Source organism: Chionomys nivalis, chromosome 14 (genome assembly GCF_950005125.1).
Source record: "Chionomys nivalis chromosome 14, mChiNiv1.1, whole genome shotgun sequence".
Lineage (NCBI taxonomy): Eukaryota > Metazoa > Chordata > Mammalia > Rodentia > Cricetidae > Chionomys > Chionomys nivalis.
The window spans coordinates 5,997,039-6,012,498 of NC_080099.1; the positions used below are offsets into that span (position 1 = coordinate 5,997,039).

General features: G+C 48.4%; 1 protein-coding gene across 5 annotated transcripts in view; it reads right to left on the reverse strand.

Moving 5' to 3' along the window:
- Mbp (myelin basic protein) overlaps positions 1-14,118 on the reverse strand; it is a 105,838-nt gene extending 91,720 nt beyond the window's left edge. Inside the window, exon 1 of one of the 5 annotated variants that reach the window (XM_057788558.1) lies at positions 13,898-14,118. The gene's annotated coding sequence lies outside the window, so the exon portion shown is untranslated. The remainder of the gene's footprint in view (positions 1-13,897) is intronic. The other 4 variants (XM_057788557.1, XM_057788561.1, XM_057788560.1 and 1 more) reach the window with 4 other exon arrangements.
- Between the last annotated feature and the right edge of the window lie 1,342 nt (positions 14,119-15,460).

The window sequence follows — 15,460 nt, forward strand, 5'->3', positions numbered from 1 at the left end:
CCAAATGGTGGGTAGTCACACCATTGCTGTGACTACAGGCACAGGTTCAACATGACTTGGGCACAGCAGGGCACAGCAGGGTAATTACAGGGGCCACACACACCCTGGGCATGGTGAACCAATAACACCCAATAGAGCTGTGTTTGTCTGTGGTCTCAGCTCTGCTCTAATCTACCCTCCTCAACATTAGCACCAAGGCCCTAGGATGCTTTGTGAGAGGGAGCCAAATGGGGGGCCCACGCACTGGTCACAGTTTTGAGGAAACCTCAGGAGAGCTATAGTGCGAGCCATGATGAATCCAAACTTGCCTTTTCTGAATCCAGACAACTGCATCCCAGGGCTGTTGATTTAAATCTCCTGATTCTAATCAGAGGAAGGAATGCCACTCTGTGACGTCACCAGAGTCTCCTGGGAGACCTGGCCCGGAGCCCCTCTCCTAATGGGTGCCATGTCTTCACAAGTGCATGTAGCATTTTACTGAGTGACTCCCCTCCAGAATTCTCTGGAAGTTTCCTGAACCTCCAGATCATAATCAAGGGAAAGAATGCTATAAAAAGTCATCAAACCCCACTGTGACCTTGGAGAAGAAATGGCTTGGCCTGTTTCCAAAGAGTCAGTCAAGAAGGCTTGCAACTGACTTGTGAGCTAGTCTTCCTAAGACGTGATGGAATGATAAAGATATTGCAGGTGAGACAGCTCAGAGGGTAAAGAGCTGACCACGTGCGCATGAGACTCTGAGTTTGCAGCCCCAGAACCCACTTAGAAGATGGGGTGTGGTGCTGCGTACCTACAGTCCCAGTACTGGGAAGGCAAAGATGGGAGTGCTCACTGGTCTAGCTCAATCAGTGAGCTTCATGCTCCAAACCTGTGGTGAACAGAGATTGAGGAAGGCACTCACTGATGGGCTCTGGTCTCCACACATGGACACACAAACACGCATATGCATGCATGTATACATATATACATACAGACATACATACGTAGACAAAAGAATGCAGCAAGTGTCAGTGGCATTTAAAGGAAAGGAAAAGGCAGTAAGATATGAGTCAGAGAACTCTGGGTGGACCTCAGCTTGACCTCACTTACCGTGCGCTGGGCTGGCTGAACTCCCAGAAAGGCGCTTTCTTATGCAACCTTCTCTTTAGGCATGGAAATGCGTGAAGTTTAGTGGCACCGAGTGGCAGAAGTCCACATATCGGTCTCAGGCAGAGCTGGGCAGAAGTGTTGCGTATTGTGCAGCCCAGTTGGGGGGCACCACTTCTGACTGCTGTGCAGTCTGCTGCCTTTGGAGGTTTTGTTTGAGTTCACAGTCAGACCAGATGACTTGCCTTACAAATACAAAGACAGTGGATTGGAGTCCTAGACTAAGGAAAGGAGCTTGGTGAACCGAGGGGCTGCGTCTCCTGCCCTTCACACCAGCTCACAGCACGCTTTCCTTTCCGCGAAAAATCACCACAAGATGTCAACAAAAAGGGAGACATTTTGTTTTCTGAAAATGGATTTTATGTGTACGAGCGTTTGCTTACACGAATGTTTGTGTACCATGTGTGTGCCTGGTGCCATGGATCTGAGCTTCTTGAGTGCTTTCTCTGTGTGAGGTTTAAATAATGTCTTTGGGCCCCAAAGTGAGGATATTTTAGAAGGCTGTGCTGAATGTCAGGAGACTGAAGTTTTATGATCTTAACGCCCTAATGAAATCAAGAGGAAGAAGAAATGCCTTTCATAGCAACGGAAACGGCCTGAAAAATGCAAGCATCGCGGCAGGGTGAAGAATTGTCAGTCCTGTGGCTTTCATAGACGGTGATTATGTCTCTCTCCAAACTACAAAGCCTGTACATGCTTTTTGATACCAGTCGTGTGTGTGTGTGTGTGTACATGCACGCATGTTCTAAAGACAACAGAATCTACTTAAAGGGGTATGTGACAGAGCAGGAGAAAATGTTCTAGAAATAAAGGCCTGAATTCTTCCTGTGCTTGTCTCTGGTAAGCTCCTGGTCTCTCTGAGTGTGGTCCAATTTTATTCTCAGAACATGGGGAATGGGCTAGGGAGGCTCAGCTCCCAGTGCCTACACAGTGCTGTGATTTCCATAGGGATAGGTGCGAACTTGCTGAGATCGCTCATGGATGGGGTATCTTTAGAAACATAGCATTTCCTGAGGAGGTGTCAGCAAAGCTGTCTGCATGGTGTCAGCTGCTAGCACCAGATTCATGAGGCTGGAGGCCAAGTACAAGGTGAGAGACAGCAACACTCAATGTCATAGTGTCCACCCAGTGATCAGTGATAGAGACAGCAGAGGGAGGAGAGAGGGGAGGGGAGGCCTAACACATACATGCTCACACTCACACACACACACATACACACATATACACACATACACACACTCACACACATACATACTCACACACATATACACATACACACACATATATATACATGTACATATATACACATACACACACATATATATACACACATATACATATTAACACACATATACACACACACATACACACTCTCTTACACACACACTCATACATGCATAATACAGAACACTAGAAGAGAGAACAAAGTGTGCTTGCTTCCCTGCCCGTCACTATGAGGCCTGCCTGCTCCCTTGCCAGGTTGCCCTGAGCAATGGCATGTCAGAATGGAGAGCAGAGAAGACCCGGGGAACCTAGGAAGCAATGTTATGCTTGCTCCACTTAACCTTGAGTGCTCCAGTGAGTGCTCCCGGCCAGGATCTGCCACCACAGACCCTTGCAAACACTTAGCCTCAGGAGTCTCTCAGTCAGAGCCTGGGTGCCACCCACTCTGACAACACCCAGGGCCTTTGCCCCTGCTCACTTCATTGGGAGGACAAGGTGGGTTCTAGATTTATTCTCTGAGGTTTCCTCAGTACTTAGGACAGTGATAGTCGTCCATAGTAGGGGCTCAGTGCAGGGAAGGAGAAGAAGGGCAAGGGAAATTCTAAAGACATTTTCTCCTATCCCAGACCAGGAAAATGGACACACATACACACACACACACACACACACACACACAGAGAGAGAGAGAGAGAGAGAGAGAGAGAGAGAGAGAGAGAGAGAGAGAGAGAGACTACATGTTTCACGGGTCTTAGACAATTCCTTGAGTTGTGGCATGGCATTAGACCTAAACAATGTGTAGGTAAGAGGGGTTGGGTGTGAAGACCAGAGTCTGCATACTAGAGAACCAGGAGTTTGGTACTGTGAGGACTAGGGTCTGGGTACTGTGAGGACTAGGGTCTGGGTACTGTGAGAACTAGGGTCTGGGTACTGTGAGAACTAGGGTCTTGGTACTGTGAGGACCAGAGGCAAGTGCCATAAGGACCAGGGACTCCAGGGGCAACCTTACACAGCAGGAGAGAGAGCAAGAGCTGAGGGTTGGAGATCCATCTGTTGCAGGGACTCTTTTTTAAGCAGGTGCACCCCAGCACATACCCTGTTCTTAGGAGAGACCCCTCAGGAAACAAGACTTGTCACGGAGGTACCAGTACGAAGGAGATATGCTCCAGGTATCTTCAAGGCAGACAAACCTGCCTTCCCTCCAGACATTGGGCTGACAATCTTAAATGCCAGAACCCACTGAGGCAGAGGAGGAGGAGGGAGAGGAGGAAGACAGGAAGAAGCAGGAGGCTGACATCTCAGATGTGCTAACTGGTGGTCACTGTCAGAATCAGGCTTAGACCTTTCATACAGGGCTACAAGGAGATCCCGCATCTCCACAGATGCAACTGTGCCTTCCAAAAGAGATCACTTGTAATTTAACCTGCCTGACTCTGCAAAGTCACAGTCCCGGTGTCCCAGGCAACACATGTTAATTCACCCACAGTTGTGGGGGGAAGGATGAGTCTATGAATGAATCCCTTTTCCACTCCTTGTATAGGGAACACACAACCTTGAGTCTCCAGGCAGACTTTGTTAAAGCAGAACCACTCAAAACTGGGTCAGTCTGCAGGGCATCTCGTGCAGCTGTGACCAGTGACATGTGATCACTTTCACAAGGGCGCAGGCTGTGATGTGGGGCAAGGTGCAGCCTGCAGCTGCCACAGTGCAGAGGCCTCAGCTGGGTGCTGTTTCTCTCTCTTCCACGAAGCCTACCGGCACTGCTGGTCTGAGGTGCATTCTCCCGCCATTCTGTCCCTGGATCTGCCTTGGGCAGGCGGCTATCCCTCCTGATGGTTCAGGGTACAGTTTGACTATAGAAGGGCGGGAACTCACTGCACGACTGTTCTGTGTTTCACTCTCAGCAGAATGTCAGTGAGTTCTAGCAACTCTCCACCACCTCATCAGAGGCTCAGAGGCCAGACCTTGCTGCTCTGAAGGCCCTGTATGCTACATGAGCTACAGCTTTGGGGATTTTAAGTCTTTGCTCGATTTATTTGGATGCAACCCCACGTGAGGACAGGAGCTCTGTGTTAGGAAATGGTGTGCCTTGCACTGAACGCCTCGCAGTGGCAGTGTGAGGACGACTCCAGAGGCAGTGACTACTCCCCAGAGAAGGCTGGGCAGATGCTGGGGCTTGGGGGGCAGATCTTCATGCTTCAGGGTCCCCCCCCACATTGAGACAACCAATACTTAATTTAGTTCAATAGAAAGAGATCAGATGTAAACCCCTGAATGTAGAAAAGCAGGTTAAGTCTTGCAAACTCTACCTGTGTGGGGAGGACCCAATGAAGTCCTGGAGACTGGGGCTCAGTGAGGTACCAAGGTATGTAGTATGTATGTATGTATGTATGTATGTATGTATGTATGTATTATCCATCTCCTTGTCATCAGTCAATCTTTTCTATCTTCTTTCTTTTCCTCTTCTTTTCTTTCTACCTACCTTCCTACGAATCCTTTTACTATCTATCCATCCTTCTCCATCTATGTATCCATCATCTATCTACCTGTCTGTCTGCCTGTCTACTTGTATCTACCTATCATCTATCTTTCTATCTAATTCAGTTATTTGCTATCAGGCCCTTTACTGATCTCTGCACTTCTGTGTTCTACCTCCCCTTCTATAACGATTCCCAGCATGCAGTCTGTAAGCAAAAAGGGCTGGCTTATAGCATCTGCTTTGAGTCTTTCTCTCCGCAGCAATAGGTCTGGACACATGAAGACGATAATATGATTAAGACTATCATCTCCCCTTATCAAACAATGTACAGTGACATATGGCACAGCATATGCACCATGCCTGCTTCTGAATAGGGTGTGTAATCTTGCTGTTTCTAGGGCAACAACTTTGGCTATGGTTCACATCACACTTCAGAATACTCCAAGGCTATTACGTCACCAGACATCTGAAGGAATCGGAATAAAACCAGCCAACACATATCGCCTGCTTCTGAAAACATACACTCCATTCATCCCCCAACATACATGCACATACCTTCCCCCACACTCATCCACACTACTTACCTCACCAATGCATGCATATATGCACATCCCCAACTTTTCCCCTCCCACACCCATGCACACCCTACATTCTGTCTCTATCCAACACACATACACGCTGTCCCTATTCACCACAACATACACACATGTGTGTGCACGCACATGCACACACACACATGTAAATGTGCACACAAGAGAAGCCTAGTGGTAGCACAAGCGTGTAATACCAGCGTTTGAGAGTTGGAGTTAGGAGAATCAGGAGGTCAAGGTCATCCTTGTCTTCATAGTGTGTTTGAGGCCAGCCTAGGCTACATGAGAGTCAGTCATCACACACACACACACACACACACACACACACACACACACACACGACCACCATCACCACCACAAAAACCCAAGATAACAACAAAAAGGAAGTCTAACTCCTAAAATACGTGAGAATCATTTTTTATTTCTTTCCCTATGTTATTGGCTTCCTTAATTATTGATTTAATTTGTCTGGTCTTTTAAGGCAACATTATAATAAACCATGTCTTAAGGCTTCATCTGGCTTCTAGAGGCAGAAAGGAGGTTTAGATGCCTGGTTTCTGCACAGGGCAGGCTTTTCCTGGCCATCCACTATAGGATTAGATCAGTAGTAGCAAAGCCTGCTTGCTTATGGAGCAGACAGTAGGACTCTGTTGGCATAGCTGTCGCAGTGACTAAAACATACAGACTATTCCAGAATGCAAGCACAGGATGAAGCGCTTTGTCCTTTATAACAACAAGGTGTGTATGTGGTGGACAGCCGCAGTTCTCGCTGCCTTTTGAGGGACAGTGTCTCATGTATCACAGGCTGGCCTTGACAGCGCCAGGTAGCAGAATATAACCTTGAACTTCTGATCCTCGTGCCTCCCCCTGCTGCTGTACAAATGTGTACAGTACATGCGGTGCTAGGGAGAGAACCTTGTGAAATAACCACCCTCTGACTGAGCTTCACTCCCAGCCTTGAGAGCCGCCATTTTAGGGCAGCCTAGAAACAGGGAAAAGGATGCCATCACGTCTCCACCAGGGATGAGCTAGGAATCCAGCAGGAGTCGTGAGGACGTCCACACAGAGACTCTGGGGGGACAAGAGAGCGGAGGATAACAGAACTGGGAAGAAAATGGAGGGGGACAGAGGATGCTACAGTTTATCCTCAGTTACTGTCTGCTGAGAGCCAGACCTGTGGCCTAGGCCTGCTATGAATTTCCAGGCCCCTGAGAAGCCAGGCAGCCATCTCTTCTGCCATGTGCAGCAGCCCTTCTCATTCAGACACTGAACATACTGCAGGGCGCTCAGCAAATTTTAGAAACATAGTGAGGAGTTTCTAAAATCCCTAAGAAAACCACAGTCACTTGAAGTCAAGGGCTCCATCTCGTTTCTCTTGGTGCAGCCTGAGATACACTGCACAGTGTCTTGTGCTGAGAAGACAGCAGAACTTCCATAAAGGAGCTGTGTCTCTGTTGTGCGGGAGAAACCCACAGCATACCTTTATAAGTTCTAGCTAGCAAGTTTACTTAGACCTCTAGCGTATGAAGAGTCAAAGGAGGCGAGTATCCACAGGACGCTCCATGAGAAACAGCCACGCAGGGGTAGAAAGGAGATACGACTAAGAATGGATAGAGAATTAGACATAAATGACCAAAATGTAAATATGCTGTTAACATAAAACTTTATCAACAACTCCGTGAGTTCTTATTACAAAAATTCAGCTTGATAGGGATGTGCACAAGGAGTCCTGAGGACGATTGTGTGTTTGTGTGTTTGTGTGCATGTGCAAATGTATTCAGACGAGCCGAGCAGAGCTAGATGTGTGGGTCCTCACTGTTCATTTCCTCTGCCTCCTGAGCGCTGGAATTAAAGGCATGCAACCACCTGGCTTATTTTGTTTCATGTGGTAGCCCTGGCTAGCCTTGAACTTACGTAGAAGAGGCTGGCCTATAATTCAGAGAGATTCACCTATTTCACCTCCTGAGTGCTGGCATTAGGACCATCGTTACCATGCCTGGCTAAATGACTTAGAGTGGAAAGAAAGAACAAAATACCACATGTGTAGATGTTATCATGATCTAGTAGAATATCCCAACAAACCTATGAAAACCGCAGAAAGTGAACCAAAATACATCTTTTACTTACCAAGAACATTCAGCCAAGTGGCAGGACACACACTTAACACGTGAAAATCACTCACAGTTCTAGATATCAAAGAAACACTGAAGTTCAAAACATGTTGACACTTAAAAGTGACACAAGGAAAAATAAATATTCAAATGTCCTGAAGAAAAAAACTGGTGAAGAAAAACCTGATGGAAGAAGCAAATGGCCTGTGAAACCAGGGGCCACCTATGATCTTCTGTGGGAACCCTCAACACAGTGAAACTATTCACTCTTGTCCACCGGTGCAGATGTGTGCTCGTGAAATGCCACCAGGGCTTTGTGTGTGTGAAGAAGACACTCTAAAATTTATTTGGAGAGCCTGAGAATCTGGAATATCCAACATGAGTTTACTTTTTTTAAAAAAAAAATTATTTTATGTATGAGTGTTTTGCCTGTATGTTTGTATGTGCACTGTGTGTGTGTTGCCCACGGAGGTCAGAAGCATCACATGGGTACTGGGAACTGAACCTGGGTCCTCTGCAAGACAAGGAACAAATACTCTTAATTGCTGAGCCAGTGTTTCAGTCCTCTCTCCATCAACATGTTTTTTTATAAAGGAGGAAAAGGAGGTGGTGGGGCAAGAAGAGAAGGAGAAAGAGGAGGAATAAAAGGAGAAGAAAGAAGACAGGCGGAGGAAGTGGAAGAGCTGTCTCTGCGGGACTCAAACTCACACATTGAGTCAGTGATGGAGACATCCTGGTCCTAATGGAGGCGCAGCCACACTGCTCTGTGGAGCAGAGTCCATCAAAACAATAACGAACAAACAAACAAAAAAAAACAAAACACGTGGAAATGATTTTTGACAGTGGCAAAAGCAATTCGATGAACTGCATTTCCTAAAGTCTTTTATCAAACCCCAAAAGTATTTTAACAAAAAGCCCCAATCTAAATTTCATACTTTACACAAAAGTTACTGAGAATGGATCACAGGCTGAAGTGTGGAAAAGTGGGAACAAAGACGAAAAACAAAACAGCAGAAGGAGTTTTCAGGACTTTAGATGAAGAATTCTTGAGTTTTCTTCCTTTTTCTTTTTGTTTGTTTTTTGAGATGGGTCTCACTATGTAGCTCTCCTAGCCTGGAATTCACTCTGTAGACCAGGCTGGCCTTGAACTCACAGAGATCCACCTGCCTCTGTATTCCAATTCTGATGAATGAAGAATTCTTAAGACTTTACACCAAACCAAACAAAAATCAAACCACCCCAAAACAACAACAAAAAAGTCACCCCCCCCAAAAAAACCCAAAACAACCAACCAAATAGATAGATAGGTAGATAGATAGATAGACCCAAAACAAATAAGCAAAAACCCCAAATCCACAATCCATTAGAGGGAAATGAACACCTTGAGATGCATCAAAATAATTAATTAAAACCAACTTTTTTCTCTGAACACTCTCACAGAGCAGATGAAAACACAGGCTAAACTGTCGGGAAGGAGCCTGAAGACGGGGGCTCTAGAGACCAGAAGAATGAGCAAAAGTAAGTTTTAATAAAAACTACTGACCCAATTCAAAAGTGAAAGAAAGAAACAGGTAGCCTTTTTGCCGGGGAGGACTTGCAGATGGCAAATGTGTACACGCAATCTTTCACACCGTTAAACCCACCATGATCTGTCCCCCATGCTACGTCAGAACAGCAAACCAAAACCAAAACTAGAGACAATCCTGAAAGCGTGTGCCATTGGGGTCCCTCAGGCAGTGCCGGGGGGAAGGCAGCGTGTTGCTGCTCCCTGGAAATGAGACACCAATTCCTTATAAAATTGAATGGGTGTTCGCCACAACCTGCAGCAACTGCACTTTTAGGTGTTTATCCCAGAGATCCGAAAACTAGCTCCACACAAGTGATAGTGGACGTTCATCGCAGCTTTGTGTGCAGTAACTCCATTTAGAAAGGGCCCAAGCACCTTTTCCAGGACGCTTGGAGAGCAAACAGTGGAGCTCCCACTTCACACAGGGCACAGCAACAGCACAGAATAAACCGTAGCCTATGCGCTCAACCAACCGTGTGAACCGAGGAAAAATGCACGGCACAGGAGGGGGCGCGTGGATGCATTTGTACAGAGATGACAGCACCAGAGAGACCCAGGGACAGGATGCTGGTGGCGGGGAGGAGGATGAAGGAAGTTGACTACAGCTGTGAAGGGTAGCATGAGGCATGCTGAGACAGCAGTGGGGCTCATCCTTGATTGTGTTAGCAGTCAGGTGATTCTACAGGGTGACATCACATAAATCTACACACACAAACACACACACAGATATTAAGACACACAGAGACACACTCAAACTTACAGATACAGTCAGATGCATTAACACAGAGACAGGCACAGGGATGTCGGCGTGGAAACTGTTAATGGTTGGTATCACGGTTAAATTCCTGGTTACAGTGCTGTGCTGTAGTCTGAAGGATGTTATTGGGGAGACTAACTGAAGGGCACATGTGCACGTGAGCTCTGTGCTATTATTTTTCTTCCTCTCCCTTCTCTTCTCCCCCCTCCTTCCCTCTCCTCTCTCTCCCTTCCCTCCTTCTTTCTTTTTTTCTCTTCCTTCCTCCCTCCCTCCCTTCCTTCTTTTTCCGTCTTCCTTCCTCCCTCCATCCCGCCTCCCTTCCTTCCTCTCTTCTCCTCCCACTTTTCCTGACAGAATCTCCCTGTATATATAGTCAGGGTGGCACACACTCACCATCCTCCTGAGTGCTGTAATCACACCTACGTATCCCACCCTCAACTCTCTACATGATATCTTGTAATTGCAACAAGACTACTATTATCCCCAAACAGAAAATTTGAGCAGATTGTTTCAATGAACATCCGTGGTCATATTCATCATCCCAGAAGTTCCCTCGAAGGTTGGGTTAGGGTTGTGCTTAGGGGGCTAGGGTTGGGCTTGGGGATAAGGTTAGGGATCGATTGTACATATTCTTCAGGTAAAGTGTTTATTTCTTGCTAACACCCCCACTCAAAAATGTGAGTTCTCCTTTCTCTACCTCTTCGTACAACGCAGAGTCAGGGTTTGAGAATTCTCACTAGTATAAGGAATGTGAAACCGTATCTTATCATCACTTTATTTTTTTTCTCACTGATTAGCTGCAGGTTGAAATTCTTTTCCTATCTTATTGATCCATTTTGGGTTTACCTCTTAGAACTTAGAGAGAGTTCAGTCACACATTTTAACTCCATATGTCCCAGAGACTGAGCTGACTCCATTCTTCCCACATCTTTTTTGTTTGTTTTGAGACGGGGTTTCATGTCTCAAGTTCTGATGGCCTGAAACTCTCTCCATGGCAGAGGCTGACCTTGAATTTTTCATCTTTCTGCCATTGTCATCTTCCAATTGGGGGCAGGGGGGTGGCAGGCAGGTACCACGCTGCCAGATTTCACGAGATGCTGGAGTTCTGGATGTTGAACCCAGGGCCTTGTGCGTGCTAAGTAAGTACTCTGCCAATTGAGCTACAACTCAGCCGTCCAGTTTCTGTCTGTCTGTCTGTCTGTCTGTCTGTCTGTCTGTTTCTCTCTCTCTAAAGAACTTTCAGAATCATGGGGCCCCATCTTTAAACTTCCTGAATGGAGACTCGTGCTGGCTTCAGAATATGCTACTTGTTTTCAGGAGTCAGCAGAAGCCATGACAGACGATGGCCCCCATGCTCAGCAGCCCAGGGTGCCTCCAAGAGTCCAGCTACCTCCTTGCCAACCTGTTCTAAGTGGATCAGGCTCCCACCTCTGCTGGAGCAGCTTCCTCCAAACTGGTTAAATCAGATTGCTAACAAGCATCTTCTGCTGACATTGTTTCTTGGCTGAAGTCTACCCAGCAGAGAGTTTAACAGAGAGTTAAAGACTTCCTGTGGACAGCAAAGGAGGCTAGGGCAGGGACATCAACTAAGATGGGTGTTTCTATGGTCAGGTCACCTGGGGGCTGGAAAGTGGATGTTTTCATAGGCACGATCACTCACCAGTGGTGGACTTAAAATTTATGTGTGGTATGTGTATGCTGTAAGTGCTGGTGCCCTCAGAGGCCAGAAGATGGTGTCAGATTCCCAGGAGCTGGAGTTACAGGCAGTTGTGAGCCAACAGCTGTGGGTGCTGGGAACTGAACTAGGGCCCTACAAGGGCCGTAGAGTATCTTTAATCACTGAACCATCTCTCCAGCCTCTAATGGTGGACATTTAAGAAGAAAGGAGGGGCACCTTTAAGTGGTGACGAGGGACCAAATGGGGCCAAGTGGTAATTTCGCAGAGGCATCTCACTTCCCCTCTCTGTGCCCTGAGAGGCAACTAACAGGGTAATGATGGGAAATGAAGCTCTCCCCGGACAGTGACGACTGAAATACAGTGGTTATCAGTTTTTGGCAGGGAGCCTGGTGTTTGGTGGATGGTCAATCAATGCCACCTGCTATTGGGGAGGCACAGGCAGCCGCTGACATTTAAGAGAACCTGGAGAGGGGCTGGTGAGATGACTCAGTGGGTGAAAGCCCTTGTCGTGGTCACCGGGGCTAAAGACCTGAGTTTGGCCCCTGGAACCTACACGGTGGAAGGTGCAACTTATCCTCTGATCCCTACCTGTATTCATGCACATATACACATAGATAAATAAGTAAATAGAATCTAAAAATTAGAAACAAAAATTAAGACCCTAAAGAGGAAACTTAGAATCAAACAGAAAAAGCTTTGGCACTCCAAAATCCAAGCTAAATCTGAACATCCTTGAAAGATGGGGCTATGTTCTTTTTCTGTGTTCACACATCTCTTTTTAACCACATACCACTTCCACCAAGAACCAACACTCCATATCTAGACAGACATTAAAAGCGGATTTGAACACACTAGTTTTTTTTTAAATCTCAAGTTGATAAAAAGCAGGCATTTCAGAATAATTACATCCTTAGGCGTTGCCTCTCATATTCGTGATTATTTTAAACTGTATTTTCTCTTTCGGGTGTCTGTATATCCCACTGAGAATCTGAGGATGTTTACACAAGCTGGGCTGCTGTGCACCTGCGGGGTGGTTATCCCTCACTCTGGACTGGGATCATCTCTTCTCAGGATGCCATCCCCTAGAGCAGGTGCCCACACCAATCCCAGAAGAGCCGGCGGAGTAAGCTCTATTTGGGAGAGTCATGGGTCTCTTACCTAGACATACCCTCCAAAGCCACGAGTCTTAACAAGACCTCCCTAAGGTTTTCTTCCTCTAAAAAAGTCATTCTAGTTGTGCGTCCTGTGTCCAGTGCAGGCAGAGGCGATGCCTGCCTGATGTTTGATGTCTCCTACCCTACAGACTCTCACCCCCAGCTCCAAGACTCCCCCCAACTGCACAGATCCACGCTTGTGTGCTGGGTGGATCAGCAGCTATCCTGCTGGCAGGCAGCAAAGAGTCCGAACTGATTCCTCAGGGAACCGCAAGACCTTTTTCAAGCCTTGCTCCACCTCCCAAATCAGGGGACTAAAGGAGCACCTCGAAATCCCAAGCGGCTTACGCCCTTGCCCTAAAAACCAGAAGCAGAACACGAGGACTGCCCCCCCCCCGCCCCCGGGGGAAAACTGGGACCCAGCGCTTCAGCAGGACCAAGAGTTCAAGTTATGGCGGGAAGACCGAGCCAGCTGGACAGAGGCCAGCAGGTGGCCGCAGGTGGGCAGGGTGGGTGGGGGTCTGCGTGCGCCACCGAAAGGGCCTAGGAGCCAGAGACAGGCCCCGAGAAGGCGGAAGCTTGGGCAAGTGCCTGTCGCCGCCCTCTGCTCAAAGAGAAACTGCTTCTCCTTGTGGGGAGGGGCAGGGCAGGGATCTTAGGAGGGGCAGCAGGTGTGTGATTAGCAGGCGCTGCAGGCTTAGATGGACCCCTGCTGTGCCCTCGGAGCCGCTCAAGACCCCTCTCTCACGCTGGGGGCGGTCTCTCTCGACCGAGGTCACCTCCCACCCCTAAACTCCTCCCCCCACCATTTCTAGGCCGCGCGAGTTTCAGCGACCCCGGGGTCTCCAGGCTTGGCTGGAAACTACCCGGGGATAACCGTCAGGCCTCCAGTCCCCACCGCTGTGGACCTGAGTCTACACCCGCGTCCACCACTTTCCAAGAAAGATAGGGGCTGCCGCCGTGGTATCGGTCCGAGAAGTCGCCAAGCTGCCACCTGCGGGGCCACCTGCTTCTCTGGTCAGGTGTGACCCGGGCGCTCCTGGCCTGGGAGAGGGACCAGAGCTCTGGTGCCAGTACCAAGCGACCTCTCCGTCGCCTCTCTGGGAGTCAGGCTTGGGGCTGGGGTCTCCCGCTCTGAGGGGCGCCGAGACAAAGGCTCCAGGGCCGCCCCGCTCGTCCCTGATAATCATCACTCACCAGTGTTGGCTGCGGCTCGGAGGCCAAGGGAGCCCGGCAGGAGGAACCCGCCGCTGCGTTCGGGGTCGCTGGGCCGCGGGTCCTGCGTTTCGGGGTCGCGAGACGCGGGCCGCCTGGGCCAGAGGCTCGTCCTCGCTGGCGCTCAGCGGCGGTGACTGACAGCGGCTGCTCTGGGGACGGGCACGCACCCCGCTCCCGCCCCGCCTCACTCCGTCTGCTGGCAGGTAAACGCGCGCCACTGGAAGGGCGGGGGACACGCGGGGACCCAAGGGCAGGGCAACCCTCCGAGTGGCGGGGCGGGGCTTTGCTCGTCACCGCCCTACGCTCCTCTCTGCACCGCTGTTTTCTGAACTTCCCTGCTTTGGAAACCTGGAGAGTAGGAGCTCTCAGCTCCCAATTGAGGTCTAAATGGCATTGCCCACCATGCACCATGGGTTACCTGGATCTCTGGTACCTGTTCCTGATGAAGAGGTCAGTAGCACCAGGGGTGGATGTCTGAGTTCTGGGCCTGAAGATGGAGCTGAGACCACAGGTGCTGGCTGGTCCAGGACCAGGATGCCTGTTGTCAGGAAGACTCCAACAAGGAAGCGTCCCCTTTCTTCTACTCTGGAACCTTTTGTGCTTACTTGAACACAGGTCCCGTGCTGTCACGTGGATCTTTTGACTCCATCAGCCTGACTATGGGTAGGTGGGAGGAACTAGTGGATAGGGACCACACCAAGTCTCTATTTCTTATCTAGTTCTAGAAAAACCCTACTAGAGAATCAATCAGACAACCTAAGGACACACCCATACATGCAAAGAACAGAGGACAGGAAGTCTCAGCTGGCTCCTAAGGGAGTTTCACATTCTCCTGGAAGGTGGAGGATCTAGCGACTATGTCCAAATGCCAGTCTTCTGAAGGCAAATACTTTCCCAGCAGTCTAGAGACACCCAACTGGTCCTCACCTAGGAACTAATGGCCACCCAGTGCTCATGACTGGTCAGGCCACCCTTGGTGCGCAGGCCATCAGAGAATGTTGGAACTTTGGGTCCCATCCCAGGCATCAAAGCTAAATGCCAGCAGCCAGATGTGTCCTAGAATTCTTGCCCTGCAGATGTCAGTAAATCTGGGAGCTGCTAGCCATGGTGGGAACAACAGCCTCATGTCCTCCGGGGCTTCTTTTGATTCCCAGGGACAGCAGGCTTCCCTCCTGGTTGCAGGCTGGCCAGACCTTCTAAAAGGATTTGTGAAATGTTGCCTGCATTGTTTGTGGGGATACAATGCTTGTGTAGATAGGTGTTGTGGAATATTACTTTTGGCAAAGATGTGTTACATTATTGTATTTATTTAGCTATGTAATGATGTGTTACATTTGTTTATACTGTATTTGTTTAACTATGTAACAATGTGTTACATTTATTTATGCTGTATTTTCAACTATGTAATGATGTCTTACATTTGTTTATGTTACATTTGTTTAACTATGTTTAAAGATGTGGTGTTTTACCTGCCTAAGGCACCTGATTGGTCTAATAAAAAGCTGAATGGCCAATAGCTAGTAGAGGGATAGGTGGGGTTGG